This window comes from Equus przewalskii, chromosome X, assembly GCF_037783145.1.
Source record: "Equus przewalskii isolate Varuska chromosome X, EquPr2, whole genome shotgun sequence".
Lineage (NCBI taxonomy): Eukaryota > Metazoa > Chordata > Mammalia > Perissodactyla > Equidae > Equus > Equus przewalskii.
The window spans coordinates 32,329,210-32,354,882 of NC_091863.1; the positions used below are offsets into that span (position 1 = coordinate 32,329,210).

The window sequence follows — 25,673 nt, forward strand, 5'->3', positions numbered from 1 at the left end:
CGGGCCCAGGAACATTTTATATTCCAAGAACAGCTCTGGTCTGTGCCAAATATAGGACCCCAAATGCCTCTGCTCTTTCCCACATCCTCCTTCAGCTCCTTGCTCTGAGATGAGTCAGATGTCTCCAGCTCAAAGAATCTCTCCTCGGCTGTTGGGTTCCAGCCAAGCCCCAGAGGCCACCAACTGTGCCCATCAACAGAAGTGGAAGTCGAGGGCTCTCAGCCAGTCGCTTCGCTGCCCTGGGAGTCAGCAGCTGATGACACAGGCTGGCCCCTGATTGCCAATCTAGATGGTGCTTTAAAACAGCCATCCCCGGCGATCCCCTCAGACGCAGATGTGATTAGTCTAGTCTCTGAGGCCTTCGAGAAAAACCTCAGTGACTGAATAATAATGGGAAAGCCGGGCTGAAAGGGTGGAAAGTCTGAATCCAAGGGTCTTCTCAAATGAAATAAAGTTTTATTCATTCCACGTGCGTGAAATAAGGCGCACAGGAGGGTCAAGGAGCAACTCTGGCTTAATGAATGGATGACAATCATCCACTGGGTCACTTTCTTCTTTTAAGAACAGAAATGGGTACCATTAAAATGATTTTCTAGTCCTTTGAAGCAATTTGAATTCTTGACTGAGTTGGGAGTTGCCTTTCTAAACATGATTGAGAACATGGCTCTGGCAGCAGACTGCTTGGGTTTCAAATTTGGGCTCTCACTGTGTGAGCTTGGGCAAGTCTTAACTTCTCTGTGCCTCAAAATCATCACCTGTAAAATGGAGAGAATAATAAGAACTCCCTCACAGGGTTTTGAAGATTAAATGAGACATCCATGTAAAACACTGCAGACAGATTCTTGTTCAGAGTCGGAACTCAGTAAATGTTATACATTATTGTTGTATTGTCATGAATGATTTTTTTCCAAGGATAGTGCCAAGATTAACATCAGTTCTGGTTCTCCATGACAAAAAAAAATAAATCCAAATTTCTGAATAGTGGGGTCTGAATTGATGAGCTCTTCCGAGCATCTTGCTTTGCTACCAGCCCCTGTCACAGTAAATCTGATAAGCAATGTAGGGGGTGCGCACTCACCGACAATAGCCCTCAGTGGGGCTGTTGGCATAGCCCAGCCTTGGCTGCCGGCCTTGGTTGAGAGGAGGGCAGGGGCCTGGCCCCGGTGGAGCAGAGTCTCCGTGCAGTGCCCACGGGCCCAAGGAATTCGTGTATCCAGCTGGCCTCCCCCCTGCATATTCGCAGGTGGAGGGGAAACATCAGAATCCAATTTTTTGTCACCTTGTGAAATTATGAGCCTCCATTCCAGTTGTGTTGGTATCATCAGAGCACATGGGACACGTGGGGTGATGGCTGTTGCTGGGTTACTCCTTGTAAGTTCAAACAGTTCCACATGCTGAATGACAACATATTTGCCGTGACCTGGGTAAATTAAACTGATGCTTCCTGCCTAGGTAGACTTTGACGTGATTCGGTACATCTGCTTCTGATGAAGGGCATGCCTCACTCAGTAAAGCAGGAAATAAAAAGGCAGCACTACCTTGCCGGTTAGTCTCCCTCCCTCCGTTCCTTCCTTATTCCCGTCCTTCTCTTCCCCTCCCCTCCCTTCCCCTCCCCTTTCTTCTTTTGCCCTCTCTCTTTCCCTCCCCTTCTTCCTTCCTTCACTCCTCTCTTCCTTCCTTCGCTCCTCCTCTCTCCTTTCCTCCCTCCTTCCTTCCCCTTCTGCCTTCTTTCTTCCATCCTTCCTTCCCTCCCTCCCTTTTCCTTCCTTCCCTCTGTCTCTTCCTCCCCCTCCTTCCACTTTGCTTCTCTCTCTTCCGTCCTTTCTTCTTTCCAACCTTTCTTTTTCTTCTCACTGTCATTTTTTTTTCTAAGAGGAGAAACGCCAGTGCAAGCTGCTCTGTGTTCTTGGCGCCAGACCCTGTTCTCCATGTGTACACAAGTCTGAGTCCTGTGTCCAAACAGAAGACAGAAATGTGATCAGGGCCGGGTACAGGAGGGGATTTGACAGGTCTTCTGCATCCCAAGTCTCCAAGATGCAAAGGTAAAGTCGGGCTCTTTTCTTAAAGGTTAAATTTCACATTCTAATTGCCTCACGTGGAGGCTGCTCTGAGCCGGGGCTTCCACAGTCGGCTTGGCAGCACTCCCAGCTCGCTGAAGCTTAGGTCTCCCGCCGAGTGCCTCCCTGCTTGCTCCAGCTCCATGAAAACTGAGGCCACAACAACAACAAATACCAACGGGCTGGGCAATAAGTGAGTCCGCAGTGCTAGGGGAATCCCATTTTAGCCCTTCATGCTTTTACCGAGTGGATGCTTGTTCCAGCTACTGTCACTCTAAGACTTGGTGGCTTAAAACAACAATTATTATTGTCTCTTGGGTTCTGGTAGTTGACTGAACTCATCTGGATGGTTCTCGCCTGGGGTCTCTCAAGCCATCGCAGCCAGATAGTGGCTGGGGCTGGAATCTTCCAGAGGCTCAACTAGGCTGGATCGCCAAGATGGTGCAGGCACGAGGCTGGTGGTTGATGGGAGCTCAGCTGGGACTGTCCGCCTGAATGCCTACATGTGGCCTCTCCATGTGGCTTGGGCTTCTCTCAGTGTGGCGATTGAGTTCCAAGAGTGTCCTAAGAGGGAGCGCAAGAAGCTGAACCTTCCAAGAACAAGCATCCAAGAAGTAGTATTCCAAAGGAATTGGGCAGAAGCTGGGCGACCTTTGATAACCGAGCCTAGAAGTTACATAGTAGCACTTTCTCCGTAATTGATTGGTTAAAACAGTCACAGAGCCCACGCAGACTCAAGAGGAGAGGACCTGGACTCCAAGTCTCAAGGGGAGGATGTCAAAGAATTTGGGGGACATATTTTAAACGTGCTACAATGTTAAAAAACAACAACTCTGCTCATTTTCTGTGGCTTAAAGGTCCTGATTGTACTGAAGTCTAAAACACCAGTCTTTCTCTGCTACTAATGCCAGCATCTGGAGGGGAAGCTGGAGGATTTGGAGGGAGGAACAAATGGCACATTTTACTGCTTCTCTTTCAGTTGTCCTTTTAGGGCATAGATAACAAACCGGAAATGCCCAAGATGAGTGTAGCCTGAAATGAGTTTAAAAAATTCATCCAATATTTTAAAGGTTGGAGATTTCACATAAGACTCTGAATTTCCAGCATCTCTTTAAAAAGTAGATCTGAGCTGAATGGCAGCTGCCCTCTTTAGACGGGGCTGATGTGCACCAGTTAGCCACAGTCCCCACCCATTCCTGTTGCCCCCAATACTAAGATTGGATATCAATACCCATTTATCTATATGGCTACACTGTTTGGGTTGTTTTTTTTTTTTTTTTGCTTTTATTTTTGTTTTAGTTAGAAAAACATTTATCTTGGTACCATATCTTTATCAAAAGTGGGAGAATACAACACTAGACCAAGAGGGCCGCATATCCAACACAAATGGGAAAAGACATTTTTAATGGGCATAGAAAACTTCCTATGTGTTTTTAATACACTCCAAAGAGGATCTGTGTTGATTGTTCTTGGACCCTTCCCTCTCTCTCCTCTTCCCTCTCTTCCCTCCATCTTCCCCATTTCCCCCTCTCCTCTCCCTCCCTCCTTCTCTTTCTCTTGCTTTCAATAGTTAGCGGGAGGATGGGGAAAGGCGATCAATTCTTGTTAATAACGCTGAATTGATTTCATTTTTAGTCTTATGCTATTACTTGAGTTAAAACAGTTTTTTCCTCTCCTGCTGTTTGTCTTTTACACGCCAACCAACAAAATAAACATTTGGGACCTCAAAACACTATCTTTGGTATAAGAGACAGATCAAAAGCCCTCCTGGCCAAGCCTAAAGCGGTCCCCCAAATGAGGTGGGTGGTCTGCTCTCCCCCGGGAGAGGCCCCTTGCCAGCGCAGCCCTGGGCCTTTGTGGCTGTGTTTACGTTCCAGGCCAGGAGAGGCAGCTACTCCGGAACAACCACTCCAACTGGTTGTTCAAAGTGCAGCAAACTATGAGACAACTGACAAGTGGTTTCTTTGGACTGACAACTCTGTCCTGGCCACATTTGGTGTTCAACACTTGGCTACAGAGTCCAGCCCCCTTGGCCTGAGAGAGGCCTGTCACCTTCCCATGCTTGGCTCGGGATTCTTCTGTTCCATCCACCATTTCCAGCCCTCATTTGATTGATTGCAGAAATCTGTTTTCTTCTCTCTCTCTCTTCCCCGGAGCTTGGGTCCGACCCTGTTAGCCCCTCGTTCGCGGTTCTCCCTGGCAGCACTTGGCCCTGGTTCATATACTGCAAATGAGCGTGTTCGAACTCTCTACTCCTTTAACACAGACAGCAGTCTTCAGAATGTCCCTCCTGGATTTCTTTGAGGAGGAGGAGTTCCTTTGAGAGGGAGCTGGTGGTCTTTCTCTGCAGGACAACCTCCCACGCTGGCTCACAGCGTAGTCCTGGGAGTCCCTGGATGGAGGAGCGTCCATCCTCCGGGGGCCTGGTACCCTACAGCAGCACCCATCGGGCACTATGAGGTAGAAGAGCCAAGGTGGGGAGTAGGGCCTGGTTCACTTGTCTCCATGTCAAAAAAGCAAATGTTTTGGCAGAAAATTTCCCTTCAAGAATGTTCCGATTTTTGAAGGAAACATTTTTCCAAATCATTTCCTCAGGGGAAACTACTCAGCTATCTCAGGGAGGAAAATATTCCCCCTTTTGAGCTCAGGATGCTACTTCGACTCATAGAGGAGATGTACCTGTGAAGTAGTGAAATTGATTTCCCGACTCCTGCGAGAACCAGCTTGCATGTGGGTGTGTGTGCATGTGCATGGATAGGCATTTGTGTGTGGGCATGTGTGTCTGTGCACACGTGTCCACGTGCATGTGAGTGTGGGGGGGTCTGCATTTGCTTGCATGCACGTGTGTGTGTATTCGTGATTGTACATGTAGGCACAAGGAGTGTGTGAGCCTGTGTGTGCATATGTGTATGTGTGTGTACACATGTGCACTCGTGCATCACAGAAGATCACAAAGGAGCCTAAAGGGAAAGAGGGAAGGCAAAGGCTGCTCTGCCGAGAGCCTACTGAAGGGTGGGATGCTGGAAATTCCGCACAGTGCCCTTGCTCCCATGCCTCGCCCACAACTCAATGCCCTCTGGCGTCTGGCCCCATAAAACCCAGAAGTGAAGTCATTTCATGTGTCCACATGCCCGTCACTGCCTGAGGTTGGGTCATCAGGGAAGCATGTGAGACTGTCCCCCAACCTACAGCCCCCACCACAGTGGGACCCCGCAGCCAGGTGTTTGCCCATGGTGCCCACTCTCACACCTGCTCAGAGCTTCCTAGACTTCACAGTGACACCTACTTCTGGGCATTTCCTATTTTATGACATAAAGAATCCTAAAATTTTGAAGTTGACCAAGAAGGAAATGATTTGAATTTAATGATGCGGGACAAGGACCCTAAATTATTTGAGCTTCTGTGTCCTCATTTATGAAATGAGGATGCTAATATCTTCTTCCTCAAAGGACTCAGCGTGTGTGCAGCTGGCTGGTAGATGTATGTAAAACTAGCCTATTACATGGACTGACGTGGATAGGGTCATAATGGGAAACAGAATTTTCTCCAACACCTGCCTTTAACCCTGTAACCATCTGCTCCACTCTCTATCCTTGGACATCTTTACCAGCTCCCATACCTTCCAGTAACCTTTGGGGATTGAATTGCCCAATCTGATCCACTCCAGCCTGGCCTCAGGTTTGGGGACCTGCCGTGGGAACAAGGAGGACAGTCTGTGCCTGCACCGTACCACCATCTCACACGCCTCCAGCCCCTTTCTTTGGCTATTTCTAGGTCTGCCTTCTTTCCTCTCCTAACGCATTGGAGTCTGGGAGGAGAGATGGGAGAAAAGAGCACCTTTCATACCTGACTAGCCCTCCCATAATCCCATCCTTGGGCTCTCTCCAAGGAGGGACCCAAATCATGTGCTCTCGTGGGGCATATTTATGGGCGCTTGGGAGGTTCCGCAAGGCCCTCAGCACTGCACCGTCCCTGACGACCTCACCCTCTAGCTGAGCTCACATGGCACCCTCTCAATTCCTGCCCATCCTGGTTCCCCCCACGAGCCCTCCCAGCTGAGGCCCCTCCTTCAGCAGGCAGCTTACCTCCTGCAGGGCTCCCTCAGGCCCGGGCAGCCCACTCCCTCTGACCACTCCAAGTCCTGGGAGTGCGATCTGGCTGCCCCTTCCTGTGTCTCCCTCATCTGCCATCATGGCTGATTCCAGCCACCCTTCCTCCTTCCAGATTCTTCAGGCAGAAAGCAGGCGCTGGTCTCTGCTCTCTTATGTCTCCAGCCTCCCACGGCCAGGTCAGGCTCTCCCAGGAATTCCAGGGCACAGGTGCGGGCAGTCCAGAACCCTCTGCAGCTCAGGATCACATCTCTGAGGAGAGTTGCCAGGTGCCCCTTCTGGCAGGCTCTCATTGTACAGATGACAGCACTTCTCCTAAAGACCCTGACTTGTGCTGGTGGCAGGGTATGTGGCGGGAAGTGGAACATGGGAAGAGCAGGAAAAACACCAGGTGCCTCCCTCCAGATGAACTCCCCTCCATACAGACACACACGCGCACGCGCGCACGCACACACACATAATTCTCACATTTCTAGACAGTCAGCTTACAAAGGTTTACAGGCTCAGGAGGGAGATGTTCATGAGGCAATTTTTCACTCACATGAAGTTGAGTATGGTGGTTGAGAGTGCAGGCTTGGGGACAGAGTGTCCGGGTTCAAATCTGGGCTCTGCTGCTTCTCAGCTGTGTGCCTTTGGGCAAGTTACTTCACCTCTCTGTGCCTCCATTTCCATGATTGTGAATGAGGACCTTTCCTATAGGATTGTTGTGAGGGTTAAAAGGAGTTGCTATAGGAACGTGCTTCATAGTTCCTGGTACGTATTGGCTGCTCAATCTGTGATAGCTATTGTGGGATCCAGCCAGTTACCATATGAAATGCTAGGCACTTAGTATATAGTGAGCACTCAATAAGTATTAGCCTTTGGCCCCAATAAAGACATACAACATTTTGGGGCTTAAAGTGTAGATCTTGCAGTCCAACTTTAATTGACACTTTAAACTCCCAGACAAGGAGATCTGATCATGCCATTCTTCTTCTTTTAATCTTTTCGTCATTCCCCTTATTGGGGACCAAGATGTCACTTCCCTCCGGCCCACAGGCATGGTACTTAACTACTTGTCGTCTCCCTGGCTTGATATGCTCACTCTTGCCATCAGGCGTCTGCTCATGCTGTCCGCCCTGCTGGAAATGACTTTCCCCACCTTCTCCGCCACAGTAAACTCCATTTAATGTGACAGCCATGGGAGGGCACCACCCAGGCTTCCTTCCCGTGAAGAATGTTCTGGGAGGAGTGCTGTTTGTTGACAGCCCCCAGCTGCTGCCCCTTCAGGATCTGCAGCTACCAAGGCCACACTCTTCCCAGGCTGTTCCCATCCATGACTGAGCACGGTGGTGGCACCAGAGCCGGGCCATTCTGCCTGACACGGGACTTCTCTCAGGGGCAGTCTTTGCTCTGGGGCTCCGCATTGGCCTGGCTGAGATTTCCTCAGAGCTGTGCTGCTTCTGTGGCTCTTCCTATGCCATCCCCCTTCCTTCCCTCTCCTTTCTCGGGGGCCAGCCCTGCATCCCGGTCTAAAGGCTCTCCCTGCCTGTTCCCGCTCCCTCCGCCTTGGTCCTTCACAAGTGTCTAATTCCATCTTGGTGTCTGCTTCCCTGAGGACCTGAACTGACATGCTCTGCCATCAAGTCCCAGCTCAACCTTCACTTCTTGGAGGCATGAGAGATCCGCCTTCCCCCAGGCTTCTCTGGGCTCCTGGACCACCTTGTGACCACCTCAGCCAGAGCCCTTCTATTCTGCTATACTCATCCACTTCCTGTCTATCTCACCCAATAGCTGAGGGGAAGAGATCTTCCTATTACTGTCTGAATTCACAGTGCGTGATAAAATACCAGGTGAGCAGTAGGCACTTAAGGTTTGTTGAATGACTAAATGAATAGCATAGGAAGCCAAGCTAGAGAACTTATGACGATGGAGCTGGGAGGATGTAAGCATGGGAGAAATTCTTCAGAACCAAGAAAAGAAAAAAAAGATTTAAAGAGCAATTTCCACATTGTTCAGGGATTTCAAAACCCTGAACTCTATGGCCTGACCATAATTCTAATGTTTCATGAACCAAAATACACACAACTCAGTTTATTGCCAATCCTTTTCTTCTTCTAATGACGATATCTCTCTTCTTTTAGAATGGAATTTGCTGAGAAAAATAGGACCGGCTTTAGAGCAATTTGGTCCCCAATTCTTCCAGAATTTGGAGGACCACTAGTTTAACCAAAGATTGCTTGATTTCAGAAAACTGAAGCCTCCAGAGCTAGCTAAAGTAAGGGCTCTTCAGGTAAGGAAGCTGGGCTCGTTCAGAGGCCCCAGGGCACACAGCCCAGGCAGGTCTCAGGACAAAGGGCAGCCAAGAGCTGGGAGGTTAGGAGCTGGGGTCAGGACCTCCTAGCCCGCCAGGCCATGGGCCTCTGTCCACACTTCTGCCTGACAGGCCCTCCTTCTGAATAAAACCAGCTGTTCGTCACTTCTCAGAGCTGGCGTCTGACTCAGGAGATCAACTAAACCCCTTCGGGGCCTGATCCCAAAGTGCTGAGAAGGGTCTAGCTTGGGCCCTCAGTTTATGGCCAGAGGGTGTGGTCTCAGAGCCATGAGTGGGGCTCTTGGGGTGACACTGGGAGACAAAGCGTGGACCAATGTGGAATGCGTGCAGCCCTCATCCCCACCTCACAGTCACAGAGCAGGCTGGAGAGGCAAAAGGGGCCCAAACCTCTCTGTGCCTCATTTTCCTCACCTCAGAGATGCAGGGCACGGAGAGCGCGACATTTGGACTCTGTTTTCCTTCAGAGCCCGTAAACCCCATCACTATGCGCCCCCTGCCTAGACTCTTTAAAGTAATACTCAGCAGCACTTTCCCCGTCACGTTCAGCAAAGCCATGAGCTCTAAAAAATATACTACATTTAACATTTGAAGGCAAATTTTTATGTAATTCCCTCATAATAACAAAAATCATTCAAAGCCACTTTACCGACAGAAAAGAAATATCTATGCATACACTTAGATCATTTAAGCCAAATGCCTTTTTAACAACATTTCTCAATTAAATATTCAGCAGCGATAATATTAAGTCTGAAGCATTTTTTCCAGTTTAAAAAAAATCTGAGGTGAAAGAATCCAAAATGTAGAAGATCAGAAATTAGAATGAAAGTACCACAGCGTCTGACGCTTGACCGAAAGGGCAGAACGACAGGTCAAAGCCGCCTCTCTCTGGATTTGCTGGCATTTAACTAGATGCAAAATGTCAGCACAGAAAATGGCTTGTTCAATGCAAATATTAACAAGAGAGGAGTGTGTCGGCGTGTAAATGGAGCTTCCGCGACCAGGGCCTTTCTGGCTCACCCCCCGAGGTCGCTCCCAGGCCACAGGGGAACTTCCTTTTGGCTTATTTTCACCCTCTTTGCTGGAGGTAAAGCTGCAGGGCATTTGCTTCATGAGAGAAAGGGCAAGCTGATGCAGGAACCACTAAGCAAGATGGTTTTCTTCGCTTGTGGTGAGGTCTCCTTGTTCTATTCTAGCCTATTCTAGCCTAGCCTAGCCTATGCTAGGCCACTCTACTCTCCACTCTACTCTACTCTACTCTACTCTACCCTATGTTATCCTATCCTTTCTATTCTATTCTATTCTGTCCCATCCTATCCTATCCTATCCTATCCTATCTTATCCTATCCTATCCTTTCTATTCTAGTCTATCCTTTCTATTCTATTCTATTCTATTCTATTCTATCCTATCCTATCCTATCCTATCCTATGCTAGGCTACTCTACTCTCTTCTATCCTATCCTGTGTTAGGCTACGCTACTCTACCCTATTCTATTTTCTTCTATCCTATCCTACACTGGGCTACTCCACTCTATTCTGTTCTATTCCATCCTCCCCTATCCTATGCTCCTCTACTCTATTCTTTTCTAGTCTATTCTGTTCTGTTCTAATGTTTCTCCTGCATGTGTTCCCAGGAGACTGGCACTTAGTAATTGTTAATTTTATCAAGACTGGAAAGAAGGAAGAAGAGTTAGAAAATCTTTTCCCTTTTTCCCCCTCTTTCCTGCAGTGAGGTTTGAGTGGTAGCTCAAGCTGTGCATTTAGCTCTCTGTCCTTGCTCTTCTCTGCACAGAGTAGTCTCAGAAATACTTTCCTTCTGGTGCCTTCCCCAGCTCCCTGCATTTGTGGTCTTGCTCTGAAAAGGGAAGCTTGCATATGAGTCTGACTCAGTGACAGGTGGCAATCTTAGGGCTGCTCTCTCAAATATTAAGAGCCTTGATTCGAGAGACACGGAGGAGGGATGTCTGCCCACCCCTGTCTGAGATGGCAGTTTGATGAGTCCACCGCTAGTGACAGTCAGACCCTCAGCGTGGCAGCCTCAGAAACTGGATGCTTTCAGCCCCCTGAAAATGGATTGGCTCACTCCCCCAGCTCAACAGAGACAAATCTACAAACCAGTATGACTAATCAGACTAATGCAGAGTGATGCCAAACATTCCCACCAGCCTGGCGATCGTATTGTCTGCTTATGAGCAAATGATATGGGCAGCCACGTTAGCTGACAGCGGCTTGGTGTTTGGAACAAAGTCTGGCTTAATTGGAGCATTAAAGGAATTGTTGAAGGGATATTAGATGGTTCATTCACCAAGTTGCCGGTAAAGCTACTGAATTAGCCTTGGAAAGCAGGTAGGATCAGAGGGCAGCTGGGGAGCCAGACTGAAGCCAGTAAAAACATCAGCTTGTACTGCCAACAGATGACAGACACTCCACTCCTTTGATCACTGGTGTCTGCTGAAAACTGGATGTTGCCGCCACCATGGCTGCTGCGAGAAAGAATTCTTCACTTTTCCTGGCTCCAGATCTATGGCGAGTATACCTAACGGGCTGAGCCTAAGTGCATGTGGCCTACCACTAGGAATGTTTGAAGGGCCAGTATTTTGTTTGGGTTTCCCCAGGGAAAAATCCTGAGATAAGAATTTGAAGGCAGAGTTTACTTGGGAAGTAATCCCAGGAAGTACCAGGAAGGAAGCCAGATATTGAGAAAGGAGAAAGGAGAAGCCGATAAAGGATGTCTCTTGGAGCAAGTACATCACCACTGTGGGCAACTGGAGCTCATTCTTCTCCGGGACCTCTGGGAGGCAGTAAAGACCCTCTTGGAGTTGTCCTACCTGAGGGGTGAGGATACTGGAGTTTTAAGCCACCAATTCCCATCTGTCATTGGTTGAGGGTGGCCTTAACTCCCAGGGGATGTCAACTTCCCTGTCTGTCCAGCTTGCCCTATGTGGAGAGTCACACGTGCTTGCGTTGGCACATATAGGAGCCGTGAGTTCCAAGAGCTTATGCGTGGGCACCATAGTGTCTGCTACAGTAAGCGCCGTGCATTTATAGCTGCTTGAATGACAGGGGGCTCTGCCTCCTACCTAGATGCAGAGAAAGGGGATTCAGATGCCGAGCAACCAAAACTACAACATTCTCTACAAGTGGATACCTTTTGCTTTATCTGCCAAACTCTCCTTCCCCCCCTTCCTCTGTCAACTGCCCTGGCCCCCAAAGCGTGGTGGTCCTTATGGGAGTGACTACTTTTTAACATGGTCACTGGGCTCTGCTAATTGATCCAGAGTGGCATCTGACCCATGAAGGGCCAAATCGGAATTCTTCCTTGGAGTTTTCTAAACTAGAAAGGAGCAGGTCTTTCTCAAGTGGCCTAGGATTTAAGATGCAAAATTCAGAAGCTCTGAATGGGCACACGAGAGAGAGTAAGATGCACACCGAGAGTCCCAGATTGGAGGGGAAGAAAGCATCTCAGCAGCATTCAAGTCCCTGGTATGAAGACTCCAGTCTCTGACAGGAAGGCTCAGCGCTTTCCCTGTCTTTCCCACCTTTCAACTTCCCTGGGATTCTGTGATCCAACATGTTGTCCTCTTTGCCTGTTTGCAACCAAAGAATCCTGACTAATATGGCGACCACAGAACTAGAAGGAAGGAGTGGGGTGATTTCTGCAGTTTGGGCTCCCCAGGGAGCAGACCCCAAGAGGAGCTGGCACAGGACGTCCCAGAAGTTTCTGGAGGAGAGCTCTTGGAGTGAACGCTGGTGGGGAGTGAGGGAAGCCGGATCCGGCAGAGGAGGAGCTCAAGCTGCAACACCTACAACTGAGAGGCCTCAGCCAACCCAATGGGGGCTTTGGAGCCGAGAGAGCCTTGCAGAGTTGTCCCAAGTTGGGCTGAGGGCCCTGGGCCTATGTACCCCGCAATGGTCAGCCACTGGATGCAGGCTGCCCTGGGAAGGGAGCCAACCTTGGAAGAGACAGCTCTCTGCAGCTGGGGCCCTCCCTGCAGGGGCAGACAGCTGAGGCATTTCTGCCAGTGGCTGTCTCAGCTGCTGGGGGAGTCGGTCCTGTGGTCCTGAAGGGGAACCTGGGTGGCAGATCACAGCATCCACTACAGCGACCTTAGAAACATCTCTCAGATAAGCCTGAATGAGGACTGGCTCCTAGCGGAGAGGACACGGTGGCTCGCTAGTCGTAATCATTTACTGAAGGCTCTAGGCTTAGGCCTCTGCAAGCATCGTGCTGGCTTGTCCCTCCCTGAGGCTGGAAATGCCTCCCTGTGCTACAGCCGGGGAAACTGGAGCTTAGAGAGTTTAGGAGCTGGGTTAAGACAGCAGAGCTAATAAGTGGCTGAGCCGAGATTCAAAACACACCTCAGACCTCACGGACACCCTCAGCACATTGTGTTGTGATTGTCATTGGGCTGCCTCTCTGCACTCCAGGCTGCGTCTCTGCACACCCACTGGTGTATCGCCGTCACCCCACCCAAGGGTGCTCAAGACATATTTCTTGAATGAAGATTAACTGGCCCTCTTTAGAGCTTAGCTCAGGTGAATCCACTGTCCCAGTTGGCGTGAACATCATGCCAGGCCTCCATCTGTTTTAAAGGATAGAAGGGCATTCCTTCTCTTTGGGGAGAAAGTGCAAGGATTTAAGGAAATGTTTCCGCAGTTGAGGCTACGGACGATCTGTTGACGTGGTCTGAAGGGTTGTAGGCTGTTTAATGTCCCTCTGTACCATCCATTCTGCACTTTGTACCGACTCAGCAAATTGGTATGAATTTAGGCTACTGACAAGGACCTTGGAAATAATGTGGCTTCTGCAGGTTTAAGAAAGGAAAGAACTTGAAAGCAGTCCTAACACAGTCTGAGATCATGACCTCCGCAATCCAGTGCCTCCAAGGACTTGGCCCGGGATGGACTACAGTGGCACATGTGGCTTGCTTGCCTCTGGTGCCCCTGCCCGAGGGCTCCAAACCTGCCTCAAAGTGCCAGCCTGGAGACTCGGCGACCCTCACTGCTGCACCCCTGTATTTCTCCTTGCAGTCAAATGCCCGAAGCACGTTATCTCAGGGCAGCCTTCCAACCCCAGAGGCACTGTTGCTTCTCTTCTGTGGCTTGATGTAGGGGGGCAAGCAGACTCTGGAATTAGAAGACTTGAGTATGACTCTGACTTGGCCATGTACTGACTGGGACTCCACATTTCCCAAAGAAGACCCATTGAGTGCTAGCATCCTACTACATGTTAAATAGGAACAGTGTATCAGGGAGCTCTTGCCACTAACAATGATGCTGGATTACAAGCAACCCCGAAACTCAGTGGCATACAATGGTCAGCATCTATTTTTTACTCATGCATCTGCAGGTTGGCTGGGGCTGTTCTGCTCCATGTGTCTCATTCTGGGGTCCAGGCTTGAGGGGCAGCAGCCCCCCGGGCATGTTCTTCTCACAGAGACTGGCAAAGCACAAAGGCCAATGGAGAAGCCTAGGGTTAAAACTGGCATGCTGTCACCTCCACCCTCATTCCATTGGCCAAAGCGAGTCACATGGCCAAGCCTTTCATTCATGGGGAAAGGAGGTCTACTCTTTCCATGATGGTTTAGAGAAAGGAAGTGAATTGTTGTATAAAAATTTCATCTGCTACACTGCATGGGGAAAAGGTTCCATGGTCGAATAAATTGAGATGTTTTTTAAAAAAGCCAAAAAGAGTTGAAGTGTTAGAAGTTTGGGAGGGGTGTCAATTAATTTTAAAAAAACGGTCAGAGTTCTCAGAGCCTTTAACGTATAGGTCTGCTCTGAACCTCCAATTGGGAGGTAAGGAATGTAATGTTTTCTAACATTTTTTCCGCCATGCCGCAGTGTTCTACAGAAGTCGCTTTAGGAAAGGTTGCCGTAGACCACGGTCAAGTCACCTAACCTCCCTGCGCCCCGGGGAGCCAGGCTGTTTTAACAGGAGGAACGCTATCTGCCCTGGAGGATGCTCTGGTGATCCCGTGAGACATGGTGTGTGCAGTGTTGTAGCACAAGGTTGAGGGCACATGTATGCCAATTCACCAGGGAGTTCAGCCCGTCTAGAGACCCCATAGTCAGAAAGAGGGCTCCCTCGCATGGGACAGGCCAGATCCAAGCCACTGGGCATTCATGCACTGGACTGGGCAGCAGAATCAGCCATAAAAACGGATGTAAAGTTGCCCTGAACTCTGACAGTGGTGACACGCAGCAGAGGCCCCACAGATGGAGGAGTGGTAGGGGTTACAGGGTTCCGGGGTTCTGTGCGAGCAAGTTTTGAGAGACTCCAGGTCAAGCTGGTGTGGCTACAGCTGGGCAGCAACGTTTCAGGGAAGGTTCCAGTGGGACGCCGGCCTGAACTGACCCCTCCTCCTGACCCCAAGGAAAGGCCTTCAGGTCAGAGATCGGGAGCCCCAGTCAGGTTGTAGTGCCCTATGGGGCAGGAAGCCATGCACATCACAACACCCCAGGCCCCCGAGCACGGTCTGGTTTCAGTCAGAACCCTGTCTTTTCTCTGCACCCTCCAGAAGTCTGTGTCCTTTTGCTTCTGTCCCACCCCCTCCCAGCCAGTGGGAGACCTGGTCCTCTTTGCCTTTATCTTAACAAAGCAGGACCGTCCCTTCCTGTGGCCTCCACAAACAATGAAATACCAGAGTCATTAGCATAAGGACACGGAGGCAGGAACAAAGTTCACAGAAGATTTCCATTCCGCTCAGGTATGAGGAGGAAATTCTCCACGGAATGGCATGCTTCTCCTTAGTTACACATGTGGTTTGTGTTTCTGTGGAAAAAAAAAAAAGTCTCCAGGTGCTGTTCTCGAAAATCTCACCCCCATCCCCGCCTTGGCAGGCTCCCAACTGCCCAAGTCTGTAGACGTGCCAGGGCTGGGGCCGACAGCTTCGAGCATCTTCCACAGCGCCCCCAGGAAACACGAGAGACTGCTCTACACAGTGGCTTTTCTCCCATCAAAAACACTCAGATATTTGTCCTCTGCACCTCTCGGGGTTGTGTCTCCTATTGTTCATCGGAACAATATTTTCGGGTTTCTCGCTCCATTTAAGGCAGGGATCCTCACCCTAAAATCGCAGGAAATGCGTCTCGGAGGCCTCCAGGGCTGTGCCGTGAGCTCCAGTGTCTCTGAGCGACGAAGACGGCGCAACATCATTTCGCTGTTGTTCTTGTGTTTCGCTTGTAGACATTTTTAAAGGAAACAGACACGGCATCTTTTTCCTTTGGGAAAATATCTTGGGAGGGAAATGAAATCCTGGAAATATGCAGATGCGTCCTTAAAATGAAAACATCTCAGGGTGGAAAAAAGCTTGTAATAGTCAGGTCTTCCTCCAGGCGTCTATTTGAAGGGAATAGTGTTGGAAGGAAAAAGCAAGAGAGCTGGGCCCTTAGGATGGCCCGACGATGAGGGAGCGAGCAATAACCTGCGACTTTACGGTTCCATAAAGGTGCCCAGCTCTGCTACTTAACCAGCCACGTGACTTGGAACAAATTACCCAATCTCCCCGTGACTCAGTTTCCTCCTGTATCAAATGTAGACTCTAACATACCCACTTCATGGGGTTGTTATGAGAATTAAATGAATCAAGCTTCATACAGCTCTTACCACAGTACCTGGTATGTAGTAAGCACCAAGTGTTTGTGAAATAAACTCCAGGAAGAGGGCTACCCTGAGAACATAACGTGGGCCAACACCCAGGACATCCTGGGAAGACAAGCAGCATTCATCTTTCTTATCATTGCTTTGTCCTTACTGGCTTCCCCCACCACCTCCGTTTTCTCCGTGCTCTTACCTTCACACAAATGCCCTCTCATGCTGCCTTTGCGTGTTCCACTTCCTTCTTTCAAAAGGGAAAATGAGAAAAGAAAGAAAATACAATTCTAGGAATGATAGCGAGAGGACTTGTATTTTAATGGCAGAGAAAATATAAAGTCAAAGGAATGAACCTCTAATTGTAGAATTTGTGGTTGCTGGTGAGGGGACAGCTTGGTGAGGCAGAGGTGGCAGAGCTGGGCAGGATAGGAGGCGAGGAAAGAGGCTCAACCTAAAATCCCTCCATGCAGGCAGCTGCCTATTGGACCTGCCAGAAATGCCAGCCCCTCCTGTGTGCAAGGAAACATGCTTCTCTGGAGGTCAGTCCCACTCCGAATGGAAGGAAACCCACTCATGCCCTGAACTGGTTCTCCCAGTTATGGAAAAGGCCCCCAAACATCCCCTGATTGGCATACCACAAAAGCCGCATCCCCGCGGTAATGGTGATGATAATAGCATTGGTAATAGCTGCGATGCAGCTGTTACTCAGCCTTGTGCATCTTCAGAGCCTCCTGGGGATTGGCTATGTGCTAAGAATAGTCCCAGCGCCAGCACTCAAGAACAATAGGCCGACCAAAGTGAGCCCCGCAACGCGGGATCCTGCTTGCCGAACCGGCTGCCAGCCGTGAGGGGCGGGACAGAGATCTGCTGAGTGTGCTGTGTCCAGGAGGATCCTCGGCTGTGGGTTCAGGCCGGGGAAACCCTGGAAGAAGGGCCAGGAAGGGATTCTTCTAAGCCATAGCATTCAGACTAACCCCGCTGTCAAATCCCACCTGTGGCCTGGCTCCTAGGACCAGCTCCCTCACTGACTTCACCGCCCGGAGCTGAGAGAGTCAGCCGCGTGCTCCATGACTGGCGTGGAGAAGACGTAGTGCCGCCGGGATAGCGTTAGCTATGAGTGACGGAAGATGCCATTGAAGACTGGTTGAAGTTTCTTTCTCTCTCATGTAAATAAGGTTCCAAGCTAAAAGGGTGACTTCAGAAAGCCGACAGGATCCAGGCTACTATTATTATCATTATCATTGTATCACTGTAATTTGCGTGAAATACACAGATCATGAAGGTACAGAGTTTGACGAGTTTTGACAGATGTGTACAGCGTGTAATCAACAACCCAGTCAAGATATAGGACGTTTCCATCATCTTAGAAAGTTTCTTCGTGCTCCTTCTGGTTGACCTTCGCCTCTCAGGGAACCACTATTCTGACATCAATCCCCATGGAGGGCATGGTTCTGCCGTGTTGTCATATGTATCAACAGTCTGTTGAGTTTTGTTGCTCAGTAGTATTCCATTGTATGAATACACCACAATTTGTTTAATCACCTGTTGATGAGCATTTATATCGTTTCCAATTTGGGGCTATTATGAGAAAAAGCTGTTGTGAACATTTGTCTGCAAATCTTTGCGTGGGCACAGGTTTTCATTTCTCTTGCGTAAACAGGAGTGAAGTTGCTGAGTATAGTGTAGGTATATGTTTAATTGTACAAGAAATTGCCAATTTTCTAAAGTGGTTCTACCATATCAGGCTCTTTCTATCTTGCTCCTCTAGCATCCTCCAGACATGACTTCTACCTCACGGTATTCCATGGCTGCCTGAACTCCAGCCATCATATCCACATTCCAACCCACAAGAAGGAAGATGGAGGAAATGGTATGCTTCCTTCACTTTGCTAACACTTCCCGGAAGCTTCACATAATACTTCTGGTGACATCCCATTAGCTGGAACTTAGTCACATGGTCAGGCACGGATCATTTCTGTCTTGCTTGGGAAGGTTTCTCCAGAACTTATCTTGGGCCTTAGCTCATGGGATGGGCTCAACAAATGCTTGTGAAATAGTGGAAGGAGGGAGGGAAAGAGGGAGAGAAGAAAGAAGAGAAAAACAGCCATGGCAGCCAGCCCCATGACTTGAGAAAGTTCTCTGGGATCATTATGCTCATCTGACAAGAGGACTGTTTTTAAAGGGCTTTCACAATGCTTCAGTTAAGTTGTTTCAAACATCTCTTGGATGCCATTAAATGTCATTGTGGGAATTGTCAAGAAAGTCCTTCCGTGGTCTGATAAGTAAGGGACATTTTGACTTTGTTATCTGATGTGGATAGTTTGGGAATTTTGTTTTCCAATGTAGAGTAGGATGTGTGTGTGTGTGTGTGTGTGCACTCGTGTGCATGCACGTGTGCATTCACTCACACAGGAAACCTGCTTTGGACCTTTTCCTGTCAGAGTCTCACAATCCGCGTGGTGATAAACGTGTTGTCATCGAGAGCTTGTGCCTTGGATATTGAAATGAGGACGGAAACGCCGGAGGGGAGGGAAAAAAGAGCGCCAGCCAGGTTGTCTGGGAGCAGAGCTGCAGCAGGCAGCGGGAGCGGCGACTTGCGACAGGGCTCGGTGTTTCCAGCCGGGTGCCCCTTCAGCAAATGAGGGGGTCAGCGGGTTATGTTATTTTATGGTACAAAAGCAGATACGGTCCGCTGCCTCCGCTCTACCCTGATAATTTTGTTTTCCTGGCGGGTTTGCCATCAAGGATCTGACATGCCATTAGGTTTTTATCTCTGTTGCCCAAGGAGGGGCAATGGCGAGCGGGGTCTGCTTTTCATTAAAATGAGACTGGGCACACTAGCACTTCTTTGAACAAAACAAGCACGGTTCACGAGCAGGTTAGGGGGAGGCGGGGCAGAGGGAAGGTTATTAGTTATTACCTCCGCTTCCTTACGGGAGTGGGGGCTTCTCTCCTGCGGGGTTTGGCCCCCTCCCTGGGGGGCCGAGAACTAATTCTGCGCTCAGGCCACGATCCCCAGGCCCGCCTCAGAAGCGGCGCCTTCTAATCATGCCCAATCATCGGGCTGATGCTGTGACATCAACTAGTATCCATTAGGGAACGGGCTGACACCAAGGAAGGCATGTAGCTTACAATCTCGGCCGGCGCAGGAGTCGCAGCCCTAGAGGTGAGAGGCACAAATCTGCTGGAGGGAGCTCAGCTAGGGCAGCTCGCCCCATCCCACCAGAGACACGGGCCTCCTGCCTGCTCCAAAGCTTCTGCCAGGGTTTCTTGCCCCAAGGGACAACAGTGTCTGGGAGGGCCTGTGAACAAGAGGGAAGACTGGGGCCCTGGGCTGCAGTCAGCCCGAACTGGCTTTGCGCCTTGTGGAAGCCCCTGGTCCATTCTAGGTCTTTCATCTGCATTGCTTTCCCTACAGCAGAACAAAACAAGCAGAGGCATCCACTCAGTAGCAAGTCGGAGGGGAAAAATCTTTTGCAAATATCTCCGTTTTTTCTGTTGAGATGCAGGCGATCATGGCGGTGTCAGGAGGGGTCCCAGCTGTTTATGGTGCTGACAAAAACAGCCCGACTGACTTGAGTCGTTTCTGCTCGGGGCTGGTTTGGTCAACCCAAGCACACCAGGCCACCTTTTTGTGTGGTTCCCATCAGCAAAATCACACCGCACTGATGCTCAGTGTGGCGGGTCGGGCTCCCATGAAATGTTGTCATCATAGCTGGTGGCACTCGGAACCTTCCTCCCAGCCAGCGTCCCCTGCCTCCTTCGCCACCACCCTCCCTCAGCCTCCTCCGCTGCTGGGCATGATTTATAAGCTCGGAAATCCTCCTGATCCCTGGGATCTGTGGTTGACTTCACCCAAGAATTCGGAGAGCGGCACCCTCTCCCTCGCAAAGTGAATTATAACACGAGCATAGAATATTGATTCCAGGCGTGTGGAATTTTAATCCGCAAGTTCCCACGAAACGCTCCTGTCCATGGCGAATTGGCCCAGCCTTTCGAGCAGCGAGGAGCGATGACCACCACCGCCCCCCACCCCCGGCCACCACTGTTTACAGTCACTTGGGGGGCCTCTGAGTCCTCTGCATCTCCCTCTCTCGACTTGGTGTCTGCTCTCAGGTGCTGCGTGCAACTCTGGTTTGTGTTTCTGTGGAGCCTGACATCCATCGGGCATTTTGAAATGCCCCTGCTGTCAGCAAAGCTGAAGCCAGGCTGCCGTCTTCAAAATGTCACCAGCCATTAACTGCGAGCAGGGATGAATTATGCTCATCACCATCGCCAGGTGCCCTGGGAAGAGCAGCTCGTGGAGGCAGCCTGCCGCGCCCTGTGAGGGAACTCCTGCTCCGTGTGCTGCCCCAGGTGGTCCTGGACTGCCAGCCCGGGTTTCCAGAGACGCGGCAGCTCTATTTGCAATTAGGGTGGGCTTTATTGGGTATTAGCCCCTATGATATGCCAGGCCTTGTGCCCAGCACTGTGATCCCAATAACTCCCCTTATTTCTTGGTTACAGTTGAGAATTGAGAGGCTCAGAGCTGTTGGGTACGCTGCTCAAGGTCACACAGCTTGTGTGTGGCAGAAACACATCTGCCACCAGGATCTGCCTACTTCTTCTTATTCCAGCATCACACCCAAAGAAGCTTCTGCCAATCTTCTGCGTGGTTTTGACAGCCTGCCCCAATAAGATCACTAGGACGAGGCACCCACATTTTAATGATGATACAGCTGGAGCCCAGAAAGGTTAAGTGACCTGTGCAAAGACACACAGCTACGTAGTTGGAGGGAGAGCAGGCACTATAACCTAGAATGCCACAGACATTAGTTGAGTGTTCCCAGTCTGCCAAGTTTGTGCTAAGCTTTGGGGACACCCAGCTGAATAAGATCAGAAGACTGGCGCCCACATGGGGCAGACTGCAACATACGCGATTATATGCAATTCCAAGTGTGGAATATTATTTGTCTGGCGTGTGGGGAAGGAGCCCAGGGTTGGAGTGAGTCATTCACGGAGGAGGTGACATTCGAGTTGGTCCAGGAAGGATACAGAGGAAGGAACCTGCTGCAAGGAGAGCATCCTGCCCTGCCCCGCCCCGCCCCCGCAAACCTTTCCTTCTGCTGGGCGGCCATTTTGCTGTAAACGTCAGCAAGAGAATGTCAAACAGCCTGTGCCATCCGCTAACTCAGTGCTGTCCAACAGAACTTTCTACAATAATGGAAATGTTCTAGAGCGATGCCGTCCACCATGTTGGGCGCATGCCCTACTGAACACTTGAAATGTGGCTAGTGAGGCTGAGGAAACAAATTTTTAATTCTCTTTACCCTTCATTTATATTTCAGTTTAAAAAGCCACCTGTGACTAGTGGCTCCCATCTAGGACCGCCCAGCTCACAGGAGCCTGTCACACACCCAGCTGCTCCCAGCGTTCCCTTGGGAGAATGGGTCACTGCCACCAGGAGGCAAGCAGGAGGGCCGGCTGTGGTTGCTGGAGGTCCGCCCCGGGTGTGGAGCCCTCCTCTCTCTCTAGGAGAGGCAGGGGAGTTGCGGGCCCTGGCTGTGGCGGGGAACACGGCTGCGCGGCGCACCCCAGGACCAGGGTTCTGGGACAGCGCCGTCTCCATGTTCACTCCATCAAGGGCACTTGCAGCAACCCGCTGCGCCCCCGCCCCACTGGAATAACCGCCTCTAGCTTCGAGTCGTCTTTTCCCTACATGTTCACGGCGGCAATGGGGAAAAGAGGAAAACACGAATACAGAGGGCACTAGAGCCAGGACCTGACCCCTTCTCACGACCCCCACGGCGGCCACCCTGCTCCTACTGGCATGGCATCTGCTTCTACAACAGCCTCCTCATGGGGCTCCCACTGCTGCCCTTGCCTCTCTCTAGCCCGTTCTCTCGAAGCCCTAAGCCAGATCTAGGCGCTCCCGGCTTGTAACTCTGCACTACTGCCCGTCTCACACCAAAGCTGAAGTCCTCATCGTGGCCTGCACAGCCCATACAGTTGGCCCCACCCACCCTGGCCTCTCTGACCTCATCTATTCCTCCCCCTCCCCCGCCACAGGTCTGTCCCAGACGCATTGATGTCCTTGCTGTTCCCGTAACGTGCCTGGCACAGCCTTCCTCAGGCCATTTGCACTGCCCACCTCCCCTGCCTAGAGTGCTCTTCCCACAGAGAGTGGCATGGCCCACTCCAGATCTTCCATCGTGCCTTTGTTGGAGTGCCCCCTCCTCGGGGAGGCCTTCCCTGGACACCTCTTTAAATGCACGATGCCACCCCTCCCCCAATATCCCTTCCATTTGCCTGGTCTCTTTTTCTCCCTAGACTTAGCACCTTCTGCCATACTAGATTTTACTTACTTAATCGGTCTGTTATCCATTTTCCTCCCCTTGAAGGTGAGCTCCATGAAGCTGGGGTCTTCTTTCTGTTCCATACTCCACTCAACCCTCAGTGTCTAGAACGCATCTGGCACAACGTAGGCTGTCAAGAAATATTTTGGGAATAAGAGAATGAGGGACTGAATGAATGAAAATCACCCATATCTCATCACCCAGAGAGAATCATTGCTGCGGGTTGGCTGTATTTCCTTCCAGACTTTCTTCTATTGAGTCTCTTTTTGACTGAGTTAAGTAGGAGTCCTGTGGTCACCAACAGGGGGCTGAAGAGAGCAGAGAGACAGCTGCTGTAAGAACTCTTTCAGGATCTGTCTCTGCCTGCGATCACCTTGGCTGGCCAGAAATCAACGCTTTTCGTTTAGTAGGATGACCTAAACTAACCAGACTCACAAGAACCTGATGGATAAAACCAAAGACCACCTTACTAATCCCTCCCCCTTTCCACTGATCCTGCCATCGAAGAACACTGCACTGGAAACCAGAGCTTCACCTGGAGGAGCTGGGATTTGTTGATTGCCCACAGGGCTGAATTCAGATTTTAGAGACCTCCAAGCACTGAAAAGATTATGGCACCCTGCACCGTCCCATGTGTTATTCAAAGTATAAGTAATGCTCAACCATAAAACAATGAAATTGCAATGAAGACAACGTTCCAATTTTTTCCCCTATGATCACTTCAGTGCTTTTAAAAATATATATTAAAAATCAAATTGCTACTTTTTTAAATTGTTTTTTGCTGAGGAAGACTGGTCCTGAGCTAATATCTGTGTCCATCTTCCTCCACTTTATGTGGGACGCCACCACATAGCAGTGCTATGTCCATGCCTGGGATGCGAAGCTGTGAACTGCGGGTTGCCAAAGTGGAGTGCGCAAGCTTAACCACTACGCCACCAGGCCAGCCTACAACTTGCTTCTTTTAACAATCACCTTTGTTCCTTCTGCTTTGTTGGTGCCTTGGGCATGTGCTCGGGATTCCTGTGGGACAATTTAGCTCTGACTGTCACCCCAGCATGCTTTTCCCTACCCTTGCAACAAAAGGACACTGATTTTTTCCCTTGGGGGACTCCTCCCTCATTTTCAGCCAGGGTGATTTGTGGGGTGGACCTCTCCTCCACCTCCAGGGGCAAGGTCAATGACATGTGAGGAGAAATTTGGTGGGACTTCTGAGGAAGCCCCCTGGGCAGTGTGATGTGAGGATACTTACGATCTGGTGCTGGGTAGCATTCTGTTATCATAAAGGTCCTGAAGCAAGTAGGGGCTGCCACATGGGGTTGGAGCCAACATGGCATAATTCAGAGAAGAGAGATGAAGGTGCTTAGTAGCATGCTTTGTGCTTCTGGATCAAACTTTGCCTGAATCCCACCTTTCTGCTCAACTTTTTTTCAGTTATGTGAGCCAACAAATTCCGTTGTGGTGTATGTTAGTTTGAGCTTTCTGTCACTTAAAACCAAAAGATTTCTAACACATATACCTTGGAAACATGAATCATAGCCTAGAGAATTGAACAGACTTCAGCACCTTTCTAGATATACTAAGACTGTTCTTATACTAAGACATATTCTTACAACTTGTTCTTTTAGCTTCTGTGATGACTGCTTCCTTTCTATTGAGAGTCGTATCATCTTGGGTGTGTTATAATTAATTAGATCACTTTATAAACTCCATAAGGGCCCATTCTTAACTCATCAAGAAGAGGGGAAAGAGCTAAGCTTTGCTGTGCTCCAGCCCTAGGTCCGGCACAGTTTGGGTGTGTTTATAGCCAGCATCTTATGATTATACGTGAATCCCCCACCACACACACACAATACCAAGAGGGTGGTCTTCTTACTCTCATTTGACAAATGAGGAAACTGAGGCACAGAGATTTAAGCTACATTCCCAAGATCACAAAGCTACTGTGTGGCAGAAAACAGTTCAGTTTAAAGGGGTTCTGACATGGAAATCACAAGGGTGCCTGGGACGTGGTCAGCTCTTGGAAAATTCTAGAGATCAGTAGAGTCACGCATACGAGGTAGGCTTTTATTAGATTCCTTTTCAGAGACGGAATCTCTGTGACCTAGGCCCTCAAATGTGGAGGAGGCAGCCTTCCCTGCACACATTACACATGCGTGGGGGGAGGGGAACACACGGCAGCATGGCGGCTGCAGCATCAGAGTCCACGCAAGCTGTGTATCGATACGCAAGGGCATTGGCACAAGCATCACTGTACGTAAAGTGATGGAACCTTCTGGTCACATCCAACCACCCAGATGTATTCCCAGCACGGCCCCAATTTAAGCAGAGCCTGCGATGCGATACTTCTCCTGTGAACAAAAAAAATGACCGAAGAGTCCGGGCACTGGGGCCTAGGGGGACTCAACATAAACCAGGAGAGAAATGCGACCCCACCTTCCACTGCCCGCAGCGAGAATTCACACACCCTGCTCGGGCCAGTTGCATTCCCTCGCCCCCTCCGTGCTTCACGTGGCTTCATGGAGCAACACTCCCAAGGGCCATGAGGATGACCCCGAGCTCAGTTCCATGGGAAGAGCCCCGTGGGAGTCAGAAGAAGCAGGGACACGTTAATGTTGAGCACCTCCGGAAAAGCCTCTGTGCTCTCTGGGCTCGCTCAGCAGCCTCCCTGGGGAATGGAGTGAGGGATACAGAACTGGCAAGCTCCGTCCCTCCACAGCACCGCAGCAGAAACTTAGTCCTGCAGACCAGCAGCCTGTGACTGGGACTCTTCCGATGGGGGAGCCAGATCTGGTTGCAACTGTCCGCTGAAAGGCACCCATAACTCTGAGGGCACCCATCACTCATCCCAGGCCTGATTTGGAGGCTGTGGGTGGGTGTACTGGGGAGCAATCCAGCAGGAGGAAAAGGAGAAGGTGGGGAGAGAGGGATGGAAGGAATGCCCAGGTTTCACAAACTCTGACTTGCACAGGCGGCTGCCTGTTTCTCCCCTCTTGGCAGGGAAAAACAGAAAACCGTGTGTGTGTGTGTGTGTGTGTGTGTGTGTGTGTGTGTGTGTGTGCGCGCGCGCGCGTGCGCACACACGTGCGTGCACTTTTTTTTAACTCACGCAGGTCACAGGGGAAACTGAGAAAGCAAACATCTAAGAGAAAGAAAAGATTTCTCTCCTTTGTGTTTTCCCTTCTGTTGAGCCAAGCGCCCCAGAACGTGTTGGAAAAGGCGGGGCTGGGGCCTGGGGAGAGAGCAGGGTGCTGTTAACACTCCTCG

At 50.2% G+C, this 25,673-nt stretch overlaps 1 long non-coding RNA gene across 3 annotated transcripts; it reads left to right on the forward strand.

The window, feature by feature from the left end:
• The first annotated feature begins 1,408 nt into the window (after positions 1-1,408).
• On the forward strand, positions 1,409-23,874 carry LOC139080987 (uncharacterized). Of its 3 annotated transcripts, none has more exons than XR_011535902.1 (3): positions 1,409-1,545; positions 1,874-2,042; positions 17,843-18,336. It is a non-coding gene; the product is annotated as an uncharacterized lncRNA (long non-coding RNA). The 3 variants fall into 3 exon arrangements; XR_011535903.1 differs by lacking the exon at positions 1,409-1,545 and adding an exon at positions 22,455-23,874 and having other exon boundaries at positions 1,664-2,042; positions 17,843-17,944; XR_011535901.1 differs by lacking the exon at positions 1,409-1,545 and having other exon boundaries at positions 1,664-2,042.
• The last annotated feature ends 1,799 nt before the right edge of the window (positions 23,875-25,673 follow it).